General features: G+C 50.3%; 1 protein-coding gene and 1 long non-coding RNA gene across 3 annotated transcripts in view; one reads left to right on the forward strand and one right to left on the reverse strand.

The window, feature by feature from the left end:
* The window catches only part of ZBTB7A (zinc finger and BTB domain containing 7A), a 79,391-nt gene extending 66,965 nt beyond the window's left edge, over nucleotides 1–12,426 (reverse strand). The window contains exons 1-2 of one of the 2 annotated variants that reach the window (XM_039337196.1): nucleotides 12,298–12,426; nucleotides 11,808–11,956 (exon numbers count right to left, since the gene is read on the reverse strand). The gene's annotated coding sequence lies outside the window, so the exon portion shown is untranslated. Of the gene's footprint in view, nucleotides 1–11,807; nucleotides 11,957–12,272 lie in introns of both variants that reach the window. The other variant, XM_039337195.1, reaches the window with a different exon arrangement.
* A 221-nt stretch (nucleotides 12,427–12,647) lies between these two features.
* LOC120305409 lies at nucleotides 12,648–19,267 on the forward strand. The gene is made up of 3 exons (XR_005556035.1): nucleotides 12,648–13,427; nucleotides 18,610–18,732; nucleotides 19,208–19,267. It is a non-coding gene; the product is annotated as an uncharacterized LOC120305409 (long non-coding RNA).
* The last annotated feature ends 1,962 nt before the right edge of the window (nucleotides 19,268–21,229 follow it).

Here is a 21,229-nt window from a genome sequence, read left to right on the forward strand (position 1 = left end):
AAAAGGGCCAAGTTGGAAGGCCCCTGTTCAAACCAAACAGGGCTGGCTGAGGAATTCTGGGAGTTGAAGTCCACCAGTCCTAAAAGGGCCAAGTTTAAAGGCCCCTGGCTTAGTGACTGTTCAAAGTTATCACAGCACTGAAAAAAAGTTAACTCATGCCCCTTTTTCCACACAACAACCGTTGCAGCATCCCCCATTGTGTGATCGAGACCCAGATGTTTGGGAAGTAGACTCTGCAGGCAGTCCTCGGTTTACAACAGTTCATTTAGTCACCGTTCAAAGTTACAACGGTACTGAAAAAAAGGACATGACTTTTTCACACTTACGACCGCTGCAGCATCCTCACGGTCACGGAATCAAAATTGGGAGGCTTGGCAACGGACTCGTAGTTATGACAGTTGCAAGTGGTCCCAGACTCACACGATCCTCTTTAACAACCTTCTGACAAGCAAAGTCAATGGGCGAAGCTGGGTTCACTTAACCAGGTTACTGACTTATCAACTGCAATGAGTCACACTAAACAACAGCTGTGGCGAGAAAGGTCATAAAACTGGGCCCAGTCCGCTGAGCAAATGTTTTCACTTAGCCACAGAAATGCTGGGCTCCACTGCGGTCATGAAGTGGAGGACCGCCTGTTATTTATGACCGTTGCCGTGATTCCCCCTTTCGTGATTTTCTGACATGCAAAGTCAACGGGGAAGCCACTTAACAAACGTGTTTGCCAACTTAACAACTGCAGGAATTGGCTTAACTGTGCCGAGAAAGCCAGTCAAACGGGACCAAAGCTCATTTAACAACCGTCTCGCTTAATGACAGAAGTTTTGGATTCCATTGTGGCCGTTAAATCGAGGACTCCCTGTATTTCTCTGGGGTCTTTCGCGTCCGTACCTGGATTGCCTGTTCAGAGGCAGCTCCCCAACCGAAAAAACCTACCAGCTCCTGTTCACATCTCCGCAGCAGTTACTGCGAAAAAGGCGGGAGAGATGCAGGCTGAAGGCCAAGAACCAGGACTAAGAGGTTGAGGTTCCCCACGTCAGACAAGGGGGAGGGCTGCCCCACACAGCCATCTCAGGGGTCTTCTGGCTGCAGTGGAGAAGCTGAAGAGGCTGGCTTTTCTGAACAGAACAGAATAACAGACTTGGAAGGGACCTTGGAGGTCATCTAGTCCAACCCCCTGCTCAGGCAGGAAACCCTATATCATTTCGGACAAATGGCTGTCCAGTTTCTTCTTAAAAACCTCCAGTGTTGGAACATTCACCGCTTCTGGAGGCAGGTTGTTCCACTGGTTAATTGTTCTGACTCTCAGGAAGTTTCTCCTTAGTTCCAGGTTGCTTCTCTCCTTGATCAGTTTCCATCCGCTGCTTCTTGTCCTGCCTTCAGGCGCTTTGGAAAATAAATTTATTTATTTATTTATGAGACTTATATACCGCTTTAAGTGTGAGCACTCTCTAAGCCAGTGGTTCTCAAACTTTCTAATGCCGCGACCCCATAATACAGTTCCCCATGTTGTGGTGACCCCCAACCACTTATACATCACTGGGTGACAGGGGCGTGGCCAAAGAAAAGGGGGAAAAAATGGCGGACAGCCTTGTTTGGCGACCCCCGTGAAATGGTCGTTCGACCCCAAATGGGGTCCTGACCCACAGGTTGAGAACCACTGCTCTAAGCGGTGTACACCAGTAAGCAATGTATATATATATTTACATTGCCCCCAACAATCTGGCTCCTCATTTTACCTACCCCGGAAGGATGGAAGGCTGAATCAACCTTGAGCCGGTGAGATTTGAACCGCTGACCTGCTGAACACAATCAGCTAAAGTGGCCTGCAGTACTGCACCCTAACTGCTGCGCCACCCCCCCTTTTTTTGTGCGTGGCAGCCCCTCAATTATTGGAAGACTGCTAAGGGGTTGCATCAAATAAGGGTGTGGGGGGGAAGACAACATATCCTCCAAAGCACCCGAAGGCCGGATGGCAAAGAATCAAGGAGAGAAGCAACCTGGAACGAAGGAGAAAAAATCTTGACAGGGAGAACAATTAACCAGTGGAACCGCTTGCCTCCAGATGTTGTGAACACTCCAACACTGGAAGTTTGTTTTGTTTTTTTAAAAAGAAGATTCTGGAAGGAGGAGAACCCACCCCGTGCGAATCCTAGTGGCCCTGGGAGGCCTCTGCCGTCCTTCTGCAATGCTGGAGAAAATGGAAGGGTGGAGATGGTGTGTGTGTGGGGGGGAAACACTTAACAATCACTCTTTGAGCTGACTCCTCCACTCTTAGCTTGCATGCCAAGGAGAAGCAGGGTGGGGAGAGGGCTCCAGTACAAATTTGCATGTTCCCCACCCTCCGTCTCCCGCTCTCTCTCTTTTTCTCCTTCTCTTGCTTTCTTTCTCAACCTCTCTAGCTCTCCAGGGCTTAATGGGAGGGGGGGACCCCACCCAAATCCCCTCCCTCCGAAGGGCAGACAAGACCAAGCACATCAGCCCGCTCACCTTGCACAAGGGGAGTCGGAAGATCCCATGTTCCTCACCTCACCTCGGGTCCTCCCAGGGCTTTGGGCCACGCCTCCGCTCTCTCTGGGCTTCGCCCCCCCCTTTCCAAAATATACGTATGTCTTTTTCGTTTAATTGCTCTCTGAGTGCGCAAAAGCTGGAGGTGTTTATCTGCTCATTCAGGAAGAGGTTTAGGGTTTAAAAAACAACAACAAAACAAGAAAAACCAAATGTACAGGTATTGTATAAGGGGGTAGCTGGCTCAGTAGTAGTAACTGTGAGAGGGACCTCGGAGTCCTAGTGGACAATCCCTTAAATAGGAGCCAGCCGTGTGCGGCAGCTGCCAAAAAAGCCAACACAGTGCTAGGCTGCATTAACAGAGGGAGAGAATCAAGATCATGTAAAGTATTAATACCACTCTACAAGGCCTTGGTAAGGCCACACTTGGAATACTGCATCCAGTTTTGGTCACCACGATGTAAAAAGGATGCTGAGACTCTAGAACAATGGTTCTCAACCTGTGGGTCGGGACCCCATTTGGGGTCGAACGACCATTTCACGGGGGTCGCCAAACAAGGCTGTCCGCCATTTTTTTCCCCCTTTTCTTTGGCCACACCCCTGGCACCTGATGATGTATAAATGGTTGGGGGTCACCACAACATGGGGAACTGTATTATGGGGTCGCGGCATTAGAAAGGTTGAGAACCACTGCTCTAGAAAGAATACAGAGAAGAGCAACAAAGGTGATTAGGGGACTGGAGGCTAAAACATACAAGGAACGGTTGCTGGAATTGGGTATGTCCAGTTTAACGAAGAGAAGGACGAGGGGGGACATGATAGCAGTTTTCCAGTATCTCAGGGGCTGCCCCAAAGAGGAGGGAGTCAAGCTATTCTCCAAAGCGCCTGAAGGCAGGACAAGAAGCAACGGATGGAAACTAAATCAAGGAGAGAAGCAACCTAGAACTAAGGAGAAACTTCCTGACAGTGAGAATAATTAACCAGTGGAACAACCTGCCTCCAGAAGTGATGAATGTTCCATCATTGGAGGTTTTTAAGAAGAGACTGGACAGCCATTTGTCTGAAATGGTACAGGGTTTCCTGCCTGAGCAGGGGGGTGGACTAGATGACCTTCAAGGTCCCTTCCAACTTTATTATTATTATTATTATTATTATTATTATTATTATTATTATTATTATTATTATTATTATTATATTACTACTACTACTACTACTACTACCACTTAAGCATGTCATCAACGTCAAGATCTCCAGAAGGTTCAAGGACCTACCTGGGTGGAGGGATGGATGGAGGGGGCATGTCCACCTCCAGACACCCAAATGATTCCTTACCCCTCATAAGGTCTACCCAAGGAGGGAATTTTTAAAGCCGGCCTAGCAGGGTAAAAGGATTCGCCATCAGCTGGAAGAGGTTTCATAATCCTGTTCCTCATTTGTGAATGATCGGCCTTTCGTCAAAGCAGAAATCCACCCGGCTCTTGAGAACATCCCAGGAGACCTTTCACCGCTGGTGGCATCTCCAGGCTGTCCTCCACGGTTTGTTTAGTGACCGTTCGGAGTTGCAACGGCACTGGAAAAAAAGGGACTTAGCCCCGTTTTTCAGACCTACGAGAGCGTCGCGGCTTCTCTGTGGTCAAGGGATCAAAATCCAGACGCCCGGGCAGCTGACTCATATTTATGACGGTTGCAGGGTCCCTGTGAGAGGGGGATCGTGGGATCCCCTTTTGGGATCTTCTGACAAGCAAAGTCAATGGATTCCCTTAACAACCGCGCTCCGAACTGATCACCCGCCGTGAGACACTCAGCAACCGTGGCTAGACGAGTCGTAAAAACGAGGCAAGATTCACTTCACAAATGTCTCAACCACAGAAATATTGGGTCTCCATTTGTGGACGTAACTCGAGGACTCGCTTTCCTGAGCACTACACAAAAAAAAACACTTTTTGGAATTGCAAAAACTCCCTGCCATTGTCGAGAAAGAGAGAGAGAGAGAGAGAAAGAGAAAAGGAAGGAAGGAAGGAAGGAAGGAAGGAGGGAAGAAGTAAGGAAGGAAAGAAAGAATAGGAAGTGAAAGAAAGAAAGAAAAAAGGAAAGGAAAAGAAAAAAGAAAAGAAGGAAAGGAAAGGAAAAAAGAAAGGGGAGAAAAGGAAGGGAGGAAGGAAGGAAACGAAAGGAAAGAAAAGATGGAAAGGAAAAAAGAAAGGAAAGGAAAGGAAAAAAGAAAAGAAGGAAAGGAAAAAAGAAAGAAAGGGGAGAAAAGGAAGTGTGGGAGGAAGGAAGGAAGGAAGGGAAAGAAAGAAAAGAAGGAAAGAAAAAAAAGAAAAGGGAGAGAAGGAAGGAAAAGAAAGGAAAGAAAGAAAAGATGGAAAGCAAAGGAAAAAAGAAAAGAAAGAAAAAGGAGGAAGGAAGGGAAAGAAAGAAAAAAAGGAAGGAAAGGAAAAAAGAAAGAAAGAAAGAAAGAAATAAAGAAAGAAAGGGAAAAAAGGAAGGGAGGAAGGAAGGAAAAGAAAGAAAAGATGGAAAGGAAAGGAAAAAAGAAAACAAAGAAGGAAAGGAAAAAAGAAAAGGGAGAAAAGGAAGGGAGGGAGGAAGGAAGGAAGGGAAAGAAAGAAAAAAAAGAAGGAAAGAAAAGAAAGAAAGGAAAGGAAAAAAGAAAGAAAATGGAGAAAAGGAAGGAAAAGAAAGGAAAGAAGGAAAGAAAGATGTAAAGGAAAGGAAAAAAGAAAAGAAAAAGAAAGGAAGAAAGATCAGCTGTGATCAGCCAGTTCCATATCATCCTACTCTAGCTTCAAATTCACTTTTATTTCACACTGAACTTTGTATCTCTCAATTCTTGATTAATTACAAGCCAGCAGGGGAAAATTCCCAATTTCAAGGAGGACCACAAAAGAATTCCAATAGTGACCCTTTGAAACTACGACGGCACTGAAAAAAGTGACTTCTGACCTCTTTTCACACTTACGACTGTTGCAGCATCCCCAGAGTCACGTGATTAAAATGGGGAGGCTTGGTAACTGAATTCCGATTTATGACCGTCGCAGCGTCCTGGTGTGTGTGTGTGTGTGTGTGTGTCACGTGATCCCTTTTTGCAAACTTCCGACAAGCAAAGTCAACGGGGGAAGCTGGATTCACTTAACATCCGTGTGACTAACTTATAGTGAATCACTTAACGAGGGTGGCGAGAAAGGTCATAAAATGGGGCAAAACCCATCTAAGGGCTGTCTCGCTTAGCAATGGAAATTTTGGAGTCGGTTGTGGTCGGTAAGGTGAGGACTACCTGTGCGTTCTGCTGACATCATGGACCAACTAAGAGACTGAATCCACAGAGGGCCCCAAATTGTAATTTACCTTAATCGTGGCTTGCTGAATAAGCACCTAATCTAAAAATGCTGGGCTCTTTAACAGGCTAAGTTCAAACTAAACCAACTAATTATGGCTTATGTCAGGGGTAGGCAACCTTGGCTCTTTTATGACTGGTGGACTTCAACTCCCAGAATTCCTCAGCCGGCCTGGCTCAGCTTGGAAACCTCTCCCTTTCCCCTCAGCGTGGCTGGCTCAGGAATTCTGGGAGTTGAAGTCCACGAGTCATGAGAGAGCCATAGTCCCCCCATGCTGGCTGAGGAATTCTGGGAGTTGAAGTCCACGAGTCATGAGGGAGCCATAGTCCACCCATGCTGGCTGAGGAATTCTGGGAGTTGAAGTCCACCAGTCATAAAAGAGCCAAGGTTGCCTACCCCTGAACTAGGTCTGTCTCTGTCTGTCTGTCTATCTATCTATCTATGGCAGGGGTAGCTCTTGGTTCTTTTATGACTGGTGGACTTCAACTCCCAGAATTCCTCAGCCAGCATGGCTCAGCTTGGAAACCTTTCCCTTTCCCCTCAGCGTGGCTGGCTCAGGAATTCTGGGAGTTGAAGTCCACGAGTCATAAAAGGACCAAGGTGGCCTACCCCTGGCTTATGTCAATGCATTTAAAACAGTGGGGTGTGCGTTCGGCCTGCTTTTTAGAAGGTTTACGGAGCAAAAATATGCTTTATTTTAAGGCACAGACTACAGACTCAGATGCATCGCAGTTGCTTCTTCAAGCAGAAAGTCCCAGATTCAGTTTTCAGGTCTCCATCTGAGATTTGGAATTCCCCAGCCCGGAACCATCATCTCTCATCAGCCGCTTTACAGTCATTTCAAACCATTATGAGCTAAGCAAGCCCTCGTTTGGTGCACACCCAAACAGGCCCAGATGTTCTTCTTAAACTTCTCTGCAAATAGCACCAGCATCCTCACTTTCCTATATCCCTCTGGACCTCTCTCCAAATGCCCTCTTTTGCGGTCCCAATCCTGCTCGCCAATATTTTTTCTCCCCTTGCAATGATCCTGGAAGGGAAGCCAGCATTGTCCCAAAGGTGCTTTTTTCAGCAGGCACCTGGACCTTAGTTTTTTTTCTTTGAAGACGTTTCACTTCTCATCCGGGAAGCTCCTTCAGCTCTTTTTCAGAAGCTTCTTAGATGAGAAGCGAAACGTCTTCAAAGAAAAACAAGAAAGGCCAGTTGCCTCCTGAAAACGCATCTTCGGCGCAACCCTGGCCTGGATGACTTGAGAATCTCCATAGACCTTAAACCAGCATTAGCATCCTTGGATTTCATATCTACAAACATACACGCAAGGAGGCTGAAGTCAACTGTCCTAAAGTCTTCCAGAAACATTATCATTGTTGCACTAAACCCAGATTCTGACACAGTTGACCTGGGCATTTTATGATCCCTGGCTCACATCCAGCCCTTTGGCTGTTCCCTATCTGGCCCGCAAGAGATCAACTGGAAATTAGAAACCAAATGTAAATATGTATACGCCATGCACCGTTTCTACATTCAAGGCAACTGTTTTATTTTTCAATTTATATAGGTGCTCTTGTACGTATCTTCACGGCCTTATTGGATCAACCTTCTCCAGGAGAATGACAGTTTCTCATTCAGCCCCTCGGGAAAATTAATTGCAATAAAAAATTCTCAAAGCTGTGCTGTCTTGCACTTTCAGCCCTCCGGGCCTTATAAAATATAGCCCATTCCTTTGAAAAGAAGCCCGACAAAGACAATGTTATCAGGAAACAGTTGGGCCAAAATTTGATTAGGTTCAATGTCATTTCTGAGCCGTGGTGGCACGGTGGTTAGAAGGGCAATATAGCAGGCTGACTCTGCCCACTGCCAGCAGGTCGATCCTGACCAGCTAAAGGTCGACTCAGCCTTCCATCCTTCCGACGTTGATAAAATGAGGACCCGGATTGTTGGGGGCAAGATGCTCTGTAAACCGCTTAGAGAGGGATGTAAAGCACAGTGAAGCGGTATATGTCCAAGTGCTACTGCTATCATCTATCTATATTATCAATTATATCGTTCTCTCTGTATCTATCTATCTATCTATCTATCTATCTATCTATCTATCTATCTATCTATCTATCTATCTATCTATCTATCTATCTGTATTTCTGTCTTTTTCTTTCTTTCTTTCATCTATCTATCTATCTATCTATCTGTCTGTCTGTCTGTCTGTCGTCTATCTACAGTCTCTGTCTGTCTCTCTCTCTCTCTGGCGCAGTACTTATAAGGCAGTATTGCTGGCTGACTCTGCCCACTGCCAGGAGTTCGATCCTGGACTGGTTCAAGGTTGACTCAGCCTTCCATCCTTCTGAGGTTGCTAAAATGAGGACCCAGATTGTTGGGGGCAATATGACGACTCTGTAAAATGCATAGAGAGGGCTGTAATGCACAGTGAAGCGGTATGTAAGTTCAGGGACTAAATAGAGATAACGTTTTCGGGATGCGCAGCCCACCTGAATACATGTTAGAATACACCATGGGTAGGCAACCTTGGCTCTTTTATGACTGGTGGACTTCAACTCCCAGAATTCCTGAGCCAGCATGGCTCAGCTTGGAAACCTCTCCCTGTCCCCTCAGAGTGGCTGGCTCAGGAATTCTGGGAATTGAAGTCCACCAGTCATAAAAGAGCCAAGGTTGCCTACCCCTGGCATACACGTTCAAAGTTCCAATGGCATAAGTGACTTATGACCGTTTTTCACACTTACGACCCTCGCATCCCCAGGGTCACGGGATCAAAATTCAGATGACTCACAGTTATGACGGTCACAGCGTCCCAGGATCACGTGATCCCCTTCTGCGACCTTCTGCCAAGCAACAGCAATGGGGAAGCCAGATTCACTTAACCACCACGTTACTAACTTAACAACGGCAGCGATTCACTTAACAACTGTGGCAAGAAAGGTCGTAAAATGGGGCAAAACCCATGTAGCAACTGTCTTACTTAGCAACATAAATTTTGGACTCAACTGTGGTCGTACGGCAAGGACCACCTGTAGTTTTTGAACTCCAGGGTTTGGTTTTTACAACCATCCTCCTCTCTAAGCAGTTTTGCCACACACCTTTTTTCACCCCTCCCTCTTTCTCTTTGTCTTTCACACCCCACAACAGCTCTCTGTTGTATCCTTTCTCGGCAATATACTCTCCGCATAGGCTCTACACACCTGATAAAGTTCACAGATCATAGTCCACTCTGCCATAAATGGCTTCATCTTTAAACAACACACTTTCCTTTTCCTACGGCAAATAACTTCCCTTTCTGCTCCCCCACAGCTATCACCCTTGGCTGGAAAACCAATGGGAAGCCAGATCCGAGGTCCGGATTCAAATCCTGAAAACCACTTCACTTTTCTACTCCCCCAAGTCTAAACTCTGCTACCCGGCGAGGGTCCCAGAAGAAATTGTGGGCGCTCCATCACTGGAAATTTCCCAAAAAAAGACTGGACAATCACCTGTCTGAGATGGTATAGGTTCTCCTGCTTGAGCAGGGGGCTGGACTAGAAGACCTCCAAGGTCCCTTCCAGCTCCATTCGATTCTATTCTAAAAATAAAGTTATCCAAGGGAGGGTTTTTTTCAAAGTACTTAAATTACTTCTTAGTTCCAAAATAAACCTGTTTCTCTCTCTCCTGCACGTGGGGAAAAAACCACTAACCGTTGGGAAAAATTTGTTTTGGAACCTCGGCTGTGTCTTTGCAGGTGCCAACCAGGGAAACGCAAATAATAGCAGTCCTTGACATACAACCATTCATTTAGTGACTTTTCAAAGTTACAACAGCCCTGAAAAAAAGGGACTTTATGATAGCCTTTCATACTTAGGACCCTTGCAGTACCCCGCCCCCCCCCGTCCTGTGTTCAAAATTCAGACGCTGAGCAACTGGCTCATAGTTATGACGGTTGCAGTAGGATCCCCGGATCACGTGATCCCCTTTTGCAACCTTCTGACAAGCAAAATCAACAGGGGGGGAGGGGGAAGCTGGATTCACGGAACCATAATTTAACAATTTAACAACCGCAGTGATCCACTCAACTCCCTGTGGCCAGCAAGGCCATTAACTGGAGCAAAACTCCCTAAACGAACGCCTCGCTTAGCGATGGAAACTCTGGGCTCCATGGTGGTCGTTAAGTCGAGGACTACCTGTATAATAACCCCGTGGCTTTGCAGCTCGGCCACCTGCCCGGAGATCAGGGCAGGAGGGTCCTGCCGACACAGAGCCGGACTACAAAACCCCTGGTGCCCGTCCCATCAGTCAGCAGCAGGGCTTCCTCCCACCCAGCAGGGGTGTCGTGGGGAGGGTGGTGGCAGCGGAGGCCTCCCTTGGGATCCTCTTCCAAGGGCTGGAGGAAAGGGAGGCCCAAGGCCTGTAGGACTCCAGGCCAGGCACTTCCTGGTTGGCCACCTGGCTGCTTACCTGTCCTGCAGGTGCCTGCAACCTGCGTCATCTGGACGGGCTAAGCCTCAGTCCAGCCCAGGGTGAAGAGACAGGCCACGTTTCTGGGGTGCAAAGGGGGCTTCCCCATGGGCCTGAGCAGTTTCGGGCCCCCCAGAACTCCCCCCCCTCGCCTTGGTGCCCCTGAAAAGTTTGAGCCCCAATTTTGGGGAGTCCATGAATGACTATTTATCCCCACATGGGGTGGTCAGGGAAACTCTCCAGGTATCTGCCCCCCTCCAAAAAAAAAAAGCCCTCTCAGGGACGACCCAGCCGGCTTCCCCTGCCCTTGGAGGCCCCGAAAGGGGCGTCTGGGAGTCCGCGTCCCCCTCGGCGCGGGCCTCGGGCTAGGCCTCGCATCCCCGGCCTTGCCTGGCCGGCGCGGCCGGGGACCCCACCTCTCCCCCGGGGGAGGGGGTTGACGTGGGTCCCGCTCGAGCGCTCGGCCTCCTTCCCTTCCCCAACTCCCTCCCGCTCCGCGGCCGCCATTGGCCGGAGCCGAGGCCCGAGGGGAACAGAAAAGGCGCAGGCGCGCTCGCCATTGGCCGCCGCCGCCGCCTGTCAACACGCCTCCCGCGGCAGGCCCGCCCGCGGGGCATCTCGGGAGACGTAGTCGCCGGCCTCCTTTGCACCTGCAGGCCTAAGCGGCCGGGAAGACTACAACTCCCAAGCAGCCCCCTCCCTCTCTCGCTCTCTCTTCTTCTCCCTCTCTCTCCCCGGGGCTTGCAAAGCCCCCTCCCTTAAAAAAACATATCCTGCCGCCCCCCCCCCCAAGCAAGTACAACGTAGGCAACGCAGCACAGAATACTGGGAGGGGAGGGGGGGCCGGTCGGGCAAGGCAAAAAGCAAGGCCGGGCGAGAGGAGGGGGCGGAAAGTTCTGCCCCGCTTCCCTTCCCTCCCTGCCCGTCCGCCCGCCTGCCTCCCCCGCGCGATTGCAAAGCCCCCCCCCTCCTCCCTCCGGCCCCGCGCACAGAGCCCGCGCGCTCCCTCCCCTCCCCCGCCCCTCTTTGCAAAGGGGGCAACCCGGGACAGCCGGATCCCGATCGCCCCTTTAGCATCGATCCACTTTCCCTTTTTTTTTTTTTTTTTTTTGGCTTTTGGCTTTGCAAACCGCCTCTTCGCTCGCTCTGCTTCCTCCAACTGCGCCCCCCCGACACACACACACACGCACACACAGAGAGAGCTCGATGCCACCCCGTCCGGGGCCAGCTGGGGACTTTTCAGCCCAAGCCGACCCCCCCCCCCTTTATTTTCCCCCTTTGCAACACCCCCCCCCCTCCAAGCCGCCCCACGCGCGCGCAGGTGATCCGGAACGAAGGAGGAAAGTTGAGCTTGGCCCGAAAGTCGCCGAAGGACTTCGGTGCTTCCCTGCCTTCCCCCCCCCCCGCCAGCCAACCAGCCCGACAACCAACCAGCCCCCCCCCCCAAAAAAAAGTCCCCTTCCACCCCCCCCCCCTTCTCCATGGGAATGGCAAGCAATCCGGCCAAGCCCGGCTTGCTGTCCTTACCTTCTTGGTCCGGTGGGGGGGGGGTCTCTCTCTCTCTCTCTCGGGCGGAGGCGAGGGTCGCGGGCAGCAGCAGCCAGGCGCGTCCGGCCTCCCCGCTCTGGCTGGCTGGCTGGGCTGGCTGGCTGTGCCGTGCTCGCCTCTCCCCTTGCCTGTAACAGTAGATGCAAAGCCCCGTATGATGCCGTGAACTCCCTTCCTGGTTGCTCTCCGGGCGAAAGCGGGGTCCCTCCCCTCTCTTAAAGGTGCAGCCGCCGCCGCCGCCGCGCGCTCCGCGGGGGGAAAGCCAAAAAAAGGGGAGGAAGGGAAAGAACCGACTTGCAAAAAAAAAAAAAAAAAAGGGGGGGGGGAGGAAAGAAGCCGGCCGGGGATGATGGGAGGGCCCGGCTGGGGATGATGGGAGAGCCCCGTGCAAAGGCAGATCCAGAAGGAGAGGAACACACCCCCCCCTGCACCGCCACCACCAACCCGGGGGTCCGCAGTTGCAAGTCACCCGCTTCTTGCCACGTCTCCTCCGCCGCCGCTGCTGCTGTTGCTGGCGCCCGGGCTCTCCCGCCGCGCTCCGTGCCAAGGGCGCACGCCTGGCCAAAGGGGGCTGCTGGGCTGCTTTGCCCTCCCTTCCCCTGCCCTCCCCTGCCCCGCCTCGCCTCCCCTCCGCCGGCCGCTCGAGCGATCGGCAGGGAGCCCCCCCCCTCCCTCCTTCCCTCCCTCCCTCTCCCTCCCACCCGGAGGCGAGGCGAGGCGGAGGGCTCGCCGGGGTTATCTCAGTCCCGGCAGGCCGGGGCAGGCAGGCTGTGCCCGAAAGAGACAGAGAGAGAAAGAGAGAGAGGAGCCCGGCCGCTTTCGTCCTTTTTTTTTTTTGCACGCCCGTCCGCCGGCGTTTGCACGCGCGTTTGGCTTGCACACGCACATACATACACGCGCGCGCTGCGCTTCGGAGCGCGCGGCGGCGGCGGGAAGGGGATGGAGATGGGGGAGCCGGGCTTTGGGGAGAGAGGATTTACCCCCCTCTCGAGACACACACACACACACGGACACGGACACGGACGGGCACGGACACAAACGCCCGCGCGCGCGCGCCCCCGGCGATAACCAGACCCGCGCGCCCTTTTTTTGCACCGTGCGCGAAGTTCAAGAACGGGCGCCGCGCTTCTCGCGGGCCGCGCAGGTTCCGGCCGGTGGCTCGGGGGACTGCAAAGCCCATGCGCCGCGCCCGGCGTGCCAGCCCGCCTTGCAAGGAGGGACGCGGCGATCCGGCCGTCCCCGAGAGGAGTGGGGAAGGGAGGGGAGGGAAAGGGGTTCGCTTGGGTAGTTGCGGATCTGCTATGGCAGGTTTTCCGCCGTCGGGTGGGAGGCTGCCTTTCCCCCCCCCCTTCCACGCTGCGTTGTAAAGGAGACTTGGGTGGGGTGGATCGGGCCCTTCTGGCCGGCGAAGGCGCGTTTGGCTGCTGAAGGCGCGTTCACACGTGCAGGCGGAGCGGATCCTCGCCGAGCCGAGCATAAGCGCTCGGCCAGGGAAAGTGACAGCGCGGGTGGCTTTGATCTAATAATCGCTTTGGAAAGAAACGGGTGGGGGTTTTGCTCGGAAGGATTGCACGCCGAGTGAGCCAAGAGCCCTGCAAGGTAGGCCAGTCTTATCTCCCTTCTGCAGACGGGGCGGGGCTGGTGGGGGGGGAAAGAGCACTGGGCGGGGAAGGGGGAGAGAAAGAGAGGAGACTTCAAGATGTCCAAATATCGCCCTGCTCTTTAAGTTTAATTTTTGGAGAGAAAAAAAAATGGAGCAGGGGTTGGACTAGAAGACCTTTCAAGTCCCCTCCCACTCTTGTTATTCTGACACTTTTATGCGGGGGAGGTCTGCCAGTAGAGGTCCATCTGGGAGCCCAATATTTTAGTTTGCTGAGCAAGACGGGTTGTTCAGTGGCTTTTGCCCCATTTTACGACCTTTTTCGCCATATTTGTTAAATGCTGCAGTCGTTAAGTGAGTAACCCGGTCGTTAAGCGAATCAGGCTTCCCCCATCGACTTTGCTTGTCGGACGGTCGCAAAATGGGATCCCAGGATCCCCGGGGACAATGCAACCGTCATAATTAGGAGCGTCTGAATTTTGATCACGTGATCATGCTGCAGTGGTCGTAAGTGTGAAAAAACGGTCGTAAGTTGCTGTTTTTCGTGCCGTTGTAACTTTGAGTAGTCACTAAATGAATGGTTCTAAGTTGAGGACTATATCTGCACTGCGGGCCTCCTCGGGAGTTGATGCCAGAAATTAAAAACAGTGGATGGAAGGGGACAGACAGAGGGGGGCTGGACTAGAAGACCTCCAAGGTCCCTTCCCAGCCCATTTTCCCCTGTTCTGTGTTCTCGATTCAGCCTCCTTTGAATTCCTCAAGCAAATGGAAATAAGTGTTATGGAATTTCCTCAGGACTATTTTCCTTTCAGACAGAAAGTAGTTTTAATAAGAAGATCCTGATTTTATTGATAGACTGAAAGTATAGTCAGCTAGTTCCAGGAAGTCCTCGACTTACGACCACAAACGAGCCCTCAAATTTCTGTTAACATTGGTTAAATCATAGCTGACTCGGGAATTCTGGGAGTTGAAGTCCACGAGTCATAAAAGAGCCAAGGTTGCGTACTTATGGGTCAAATGAATTTCCTGTTTTACGACCTTTCTTTTCATCGTTGTTAAGTGAATCACTGCGGCTAATAAGTCAGAAACCTGGTTGTTAAGTGAATCCCCCTTCCCCTGTTGACTCTGCTCGTCAGAAGGTCGCAAAAGGGGTTCGCAAACCGTCATAAATGTGAGTCGGTGGCCAAGCCTCTGAATTTTGATCACTTGACCACAGGGATGCTGCAACGATCGTAAGTCTGAAACACGGTTGTAAGTCACTTTTTTCATTGCCGTTGCAACTCTGAACGGTCACTAAATGATCTGTTGTAAGTCGAGGACCACCGGTACTTTTTTTTAAAAAAAAAAAAGAAAAGTTGTTCCACCAATTGGGTACGAGCGTGAACACGCAGGTAGTTCTTGACTTATAACGATTCATTTAGTGACCATTCGAGGTTTCAGCGACACTGAAAAACGTGACTTACGACTGTTTCTCACAGTTACGACCTTGGTAGCATCCCTGTGATCACCTGATCGAAATTCAGATGCCTGGCCACTGACTCATATTTATGACAGTCACACTGTCCCGGGGTCAAGGAAAGTCAACGGGGGAAGCCGGATTCACTTAACAACTGGGCTACTAACTAACTGTGGCAAAAAGGTGGTAAAATGGAGCAAAACTCACTTAACAACAGAAACATCTCACTTAACAACAGAGAAGCTGGGCTGAATTGTGGTCGTAAAACGAGAACTACCTGTAAGCATCCAGCCAATCCTAATTTCAAACCAATTGGAACGTATTTGCAGCCGGGCTTCAGACATAAACTTTGGTCTTGGGTGAAAGGGGGGGGTAGGTCCCTTTAAAATCCATTGGGACTACAGGATCCAGAATGCTTAGCAGGCCAGTAAAAAAAATCAAAGCCCTGCAGAGCATTCTCCATCCCCTCTCCCTTCTGGGGGAGTCAACCACCCTCTTGCCCCCTAAATTCACTAAGCCCCCCTCCCTTTATGTGCAAATGGAGCCCCTTCCCCACACGGGGTATAGCTTCTCTAGGGCAAGGGTCTGCAACCATAGCCATTTTTAAGACTTGTGGACTTCAACTCCCAGAATTCCTCAGCCAGCAACCTTGGCCCCTTTAAGACTTGTGGACTTCAACTCCCAGAATTCCTCAGCCAGCAACCTTGGCCCCTTTAAGACTTGTGGACTTCAACTCCCAGAATTCCTCAGCCAGCAAAGCTGGCTGAGGAATTCTGGGAGTTGAAGTCCCCAAGTCTTACAGTGGTCAAGATTCCCTGCTCTAGGGAGCCTAGCAGCAAAAAAAAATAGGGGGCAGGAGAGTGGGTGGGGCCTAACCAGAATGGGTGGAACTTCCTGGAAATTTGACAGTTAGCCAAACTAGGTAATAGGGTGGACAGATTCGGGGTTCACATCTCCAGAGGCCCTTGTTGACTCACTCTACGACACTGCATAGAGGTAATCCTCGGCGACGTACGACCGAAAGTCAACCCTAAATTTCTGTTGCTAAGGGGGAATGGTTGTTAAGTGACTTTTGCCCCAGTTTACGACCTTTCTTGCCACAGTTGTTAAGGGAATTGCAGTCGTTAAGTTAGAAACACGGTTGCTAAATGAATCTGTCTTCCCCCATTGACTTTGCTTGTTCGTCGGAAGGTCGCCAAAAGGGATCCCAGGATCCTGTGATGCTGCAACTGTCATAAGGATGAGTCGGTTGTCCAGCACCCGAATGCAAATCATGTGGCTAAGGGGATGCTGCAATGGTCATAAGTGTGAGTCAGCTGTCTAGCACCCGAATGTAAATCCCGTGGCCAAGGGGATGCTGCAATGGTCGTAAGTGTGAGTCGGTTGTTCAGCACCTGCATATAAATCCCGTGGCCAAGCGGACACTGCAACCATCATAAGGATGAATCGGTTGTCCAGCACCCGAATGTAAATCCCGTGGCCAAGGGGATGCTGCAATGGTCGTGAGTCGGTTGTTCAGCACCTGCATATAAATCCCGTGGCCAAGCGGACACTGCAACCGTCATAAGGATGAATTGGTTGTTCAGCACCTGAATATAAATCCCGTGGCCAAGGGGACACTGCAATGGTCGTAAGTGTGTCAATTGTCAAGCCCCCGAATGTAAATCACGTGGCCAAGGGGATGCTGCAATGGTCATAAGTGTGAGTCACCTGCAGCGATTCACTTAACAACCGTGGGTAAGAAAGCTCATCAAATGGAGGGGGGGTAAAACTCACTTAATTTTTCTCTCTAAGCCAGTGGTTCTCAACCTTTCTAATGCCGCGACCCCATAATACAGTTCCCCATGTTGTGGTGACCCCCAACCAGTTATACATCACCGGGTGCCAGGGGCGTGGCCAAAGAAAAGGGGGAAAAAATGGCAGACAGCCTTGTTTGGCGACCCCCGTGAAATGGTCGTTCGACCCCAAATGGGGTCCCGACCCACAGGTTGAGAACCACTGCTCTAAGCAACAGAAATTTGAGGCTCAATTGTGGTCGTAAGTCGAGGACCACCTTTGTATAATTTTATCCCAGAAATCTTAGCAAGGTAAAACCCATCTGGATATTTGGAAGAAAGTAAGTGATGCCTCTAACCGAGGAGGTGATAATAACTCAATGATAAGGTGGCTCAGGATGGAGAGGAGAATAGAATAGAATAACAAGAGTTGGAAGGGACCTCGGAGGTCATCTAGTCCAACCCCCTGCTCAAGCAGGAGAGACCCTGCACGATTTCAGACAAACGGCTGTCTAGTCTCTCCTTAAAAACCTCCAGTGATGGAGTTACCCACAACTTCTAGAGCAGTGGTTCTCAACCTTTTTAATGCCGCGACCCCAACCGGTCGTAAGTCGAGGACTACTCAACCGGTCGTAAGTCGAGGACTACTCAACTGGTGCAGCACCGTTTGCAGAATGGGACTTTTGGCGGGCTCAGCAGGGCAGAGACAGCCTGGACAATTCCTATTGGCTTTTGAAAGCCAATAGAATTAGACTCTATTCAAGAGAGTCTATTCTATTGGCTTTCAAAAGCCAATAGAATAAAAGGGAGTAGCACAGCTAAGGAAAAGGGGGAAAAAATGGCGGACTGCGTTGTTTGGCGACCCCCGTGAAATGGTCGTTCGACCCCCAAATGGGGTCCCGACCCACAGGTTGAGAACCACTGTTCTAGAGCCAAGCCGTTGCACCCATTAATTGCTCCCTCTGTTAGGAAATTTCTCCTTAGTTCTAGGCCAGGGATAGGCAACCTTGGCTCTTTTATGACTAGTGGACTTCAACTCCCAGAATTCCTGAGCCAGCATGGGGGAAGTATGACCCCTTCATGACTCGTGGACTTCAACTCCCAGAATTCCTCTGCCAGCATGGGGGAACTATGGCTCCTTCATGACTTGTGGACTTCAACTCCCAGAATTCCTGAGCCAGCATGAAGGAACTATGGCCCCCTCATGACTCGTGGACTTCAACTCCCAGAATTCCTGAGCCAGCCTGGCTCAACCTCTCCCTTTCCCCTCAGTGTGGCTGGCTCAGGAATTCTGGGAGTTGAAGTCCACCAGTCATAAAAGAGCCAAGGTTGCCTACCCCTGTTCTAGGCTGCTTTTAAATCCTAGTTAACCTTGGGTTTTTAGAAACTGGCTGGTTTTAGGGGGCAATGGCTGTTTGTGCCGGGGACGGGGGGGGGGCTGTAACCAAGACCTTTTGAGGAAGGGCTGTGTGTTGTGAAGGCAGATGACAGCAAGAAGCGGATGAATAAAACGTCCCTTTAGTTTAGCAGCAGCCGTTCCCCCCCCCTCGCCCTGCAGTGGTGGGGTTCCTTTAGGACACATTGGATTTTATTCTGCCGTCCCACCCGCCTCGCCTCGTTCAGGAAGCCGGGGAGGGGAGTGGGAGATGGAAAAAGTAAGAGGATGGGAGGGCAAAGCGGGACAGAGAGTTGTTGACATTGTCGGCTGACCTTGTGCGTTCTCAAGCCAGCTTTTATCAGCTTCTCTGCGGTGGGAGACCCTGAACATTTTATCAGGGTTTGTTAAATGGGAAGGAAGCCACGGATATCAATTTGCCTTGGGAATCCGGGCTGCCTCCCACCAACCCTTTTGGGGAAGGGAGTCAAAATCTTAACCCTTAATACATCATGTGCATCCATTTTATTTTACACTCGGGTTTTTATTTATTTTTTTATCTATTTGGGTTTAAGGCCGCCTAGCCTGACAGAGGAGAGGAGACGGGCAGCCCTGTAAATAAAAGAAGCAATAAGCGGACCTTTATAAATGCACAGTAGCCGTCGTTCTCGGCTTACGACCACGACGGAGCCCAAAACGTAGGTTGCTCAGCGGGAAATTTGTTCGGCGGGTTTTTGCCCCCTTTTACGACTTTTTTTCTTGCCGCGCTCGTGAAATGAATCCCTGCAGTCGTTCAGTTAGTAACCCGGTTGTTAAGCGAGTCGGGCTCCCCCGTGGAGGTTGCTTGTCGGGCAGTCACCAAAGGGGGTTACGTGACCCCGGGGACACTGCAAACCGTCATAAATGTGAGCCCGTTTGCCAAGTCTCCGCATTTTTTTTATCGCGATGAACACGGGGGGATGTGCTGCAACGGTCGCGAGTGTGAAACGTGGCATTAAGTCCCTTTTTTTCAGTGCCGTTGTAACTTGGAACGGTCGCTAAATGGACTGTTATAAGTCAAGGATTATCTGTATGCTGTTTAGGGCTGCTCAGGGTCACAGATGTAGGATGGGCAGTTCTGTAAATCAGTTAATTAAAAATAAATAAAGTTGTGTGTTTTTTTTTTTTCAAAAGGCACCTGGATTTTCTTTGTTTCTCCTTGAAGATGTTTCGCTTCTCACCCAAGAGGCTTCTTCGGTTCTGACTGAATGGTGGGGAATGGAAGGATTTAAGCAGTTCCAAGAAGGTTCCACACCCATTTGCGCTACAGGTAGTCCTTGACTTACGATAGTCCGTTTAGTGACTGTACAAAGTTACAACGGCGCTGAAAAAAGGAACTTACGACCAATTTTTTTTTCAGATTTACAATGGTTGCAGCATCTCCCATGGTCCTGTGAGCAAAATTCAGCTTCTGAAGAACTTCACCTGTCCCAAACATTGTGCAGTCTGACCTAAACCAGGAATCCGTGGCCAACATAGTGACCAACTCTTAATCTGGCCAACTCTTTATTCCATACGTGTCCCGGCTGGCTGGTGACACCCAGGTGGTGGTATGTGGTGGGGTCCAGGTGGTGATGGTTGCTTTGTTGAGGATCCTCAAGAGGTCCTAGACCAGTGGTTCTCAACCTGTGGGTTGGGACCCCATTTGGAATCGAACGACCATTTCACGGAGGTCGCCAAACAACGCAGTCCGCCATTTTTCCCCCTTTTCCTTAGCTGTGCTGCTCCCTTTTATTCGATTGGCTTTTGAAAGCCAATAGAATAGACTCTCTTGAATAGAGTCTAATTCTATTGGCTTTCAAAAGCCAATAGGAATTGTCCAGGCTGTCTCTGCCCTGCTGAGCCCGCCCAAAGTCCCATTCTACAAACGGTGCTGCACCAGTTGAGTAGTCCTTGACTTACGACCGGTTGCGTAGTCCTCAACTTACGACCGGTTGGGGGTCTCGGCATTAAAAAGGTTGAGAACCACTGTCCTAGATGGTCATAGTAATACTGGACAGGCTCCTTAGAAACTGGTTGGGGTGCTCCTCAAGAGATTTCTGGAAGATAGTGATCTAGACCTCAAGTCAGATTTTGGACATCGTCCTGATAGGATGCTGGTTGTGCTTCATGACCTTCAGCAAAGCCAGGACAACTGTAGAACCATCCTGGTTCTCTTTGGTTCTCTCAATGGCTTTCCATACCGTTGAACCAAGAATCTTCCTGGATCACCCTGCTGGGAGTCAGAACCCAGTGTTATGAGGACTGTCCTCCTCCATTGTTATGAGGACTGTCACATCCAGTCAGCGTGTCAGTGGGATGGAGGAGATCAAGTTTGAGGACCTTGAGATATGGGTTGACTTACGGCTCTCTACCTCCGTTTAATACTTACATGAGCTGCTGAGCGAGGCCATCCCTTGATGTCAAATATCGAACACTGTTGATATTTGACATCAAGGGATCATCTGCATCAGGTATTTGGGATGCCTTGACCTTGGGCCAATTAGCTCTCAAAGTCTTCTCCTATCTGGAGCTTCAGTGGGAGGAACTTACACAGATTAGAGTAGAATAACAGAGTTGGACGGGACCTTGTAGGTCATCTAGTCTAATCCCCTGCCCAAACAGGAGACCCTACACCATTTCTGACATATGGCGTTCCAGTCACTTCTTGAAAGCCTCGTGATGAAGTGCCAACGGCATTCGAAGGCAGCCTGTTCCATTGGTTGATTGTTCCGTCAGGAAATCTCTCCTTGAACAGTTTCCATCCATTATTCCTTGTCTGGCCTTTGGGAAATAAGTTGACCCCCTCCTCTCTGGGACAGCCCCTCCAATATTGGAATTCTGCTCTCGTGTCTCCCCTGCTCCTTCTTCTCACTTGACTAGCCATGTTCAGTTCTTCATATGCTTTAACCTCCAGTCCCCTAATCATCTTTATTGCTCTTCTCTGCACTCTGTTTCTAGAGTCTCAGCATCTTTTTGATACTGTGGTGACCAAAACTGACTGCAGTTTTCTAGATGTGGCCTTACTAAGGCTTTATAGAGTGGTATTAGTTCCTCGCGTGATCTTGATTAAATTCCTCTATTAATGCAATTTAGGATTGCATTGGCTTTTGGGGCTGCCGCCGCACACAGTTGACTCCTATTTAATGGATCGTCCACGGAGATTCCAAGATCCTT

This window comes from Crotalus tigris, unplaced genomic scaffold (genome assembly GCF_016545835.1).
Source record: "Crotalus tigris isolate CLP2741 ecotype Arizona unplaced genomic scaffold, ASM1654583v1 scf7180000017668.6805642782:7212621, whole genome shotgun sequence".
NCBI lineage: Eukaryota > Metazoa > Chordata > Lepidosauria > Squamata > Viperidae > Crotalus > Crotalus tigris.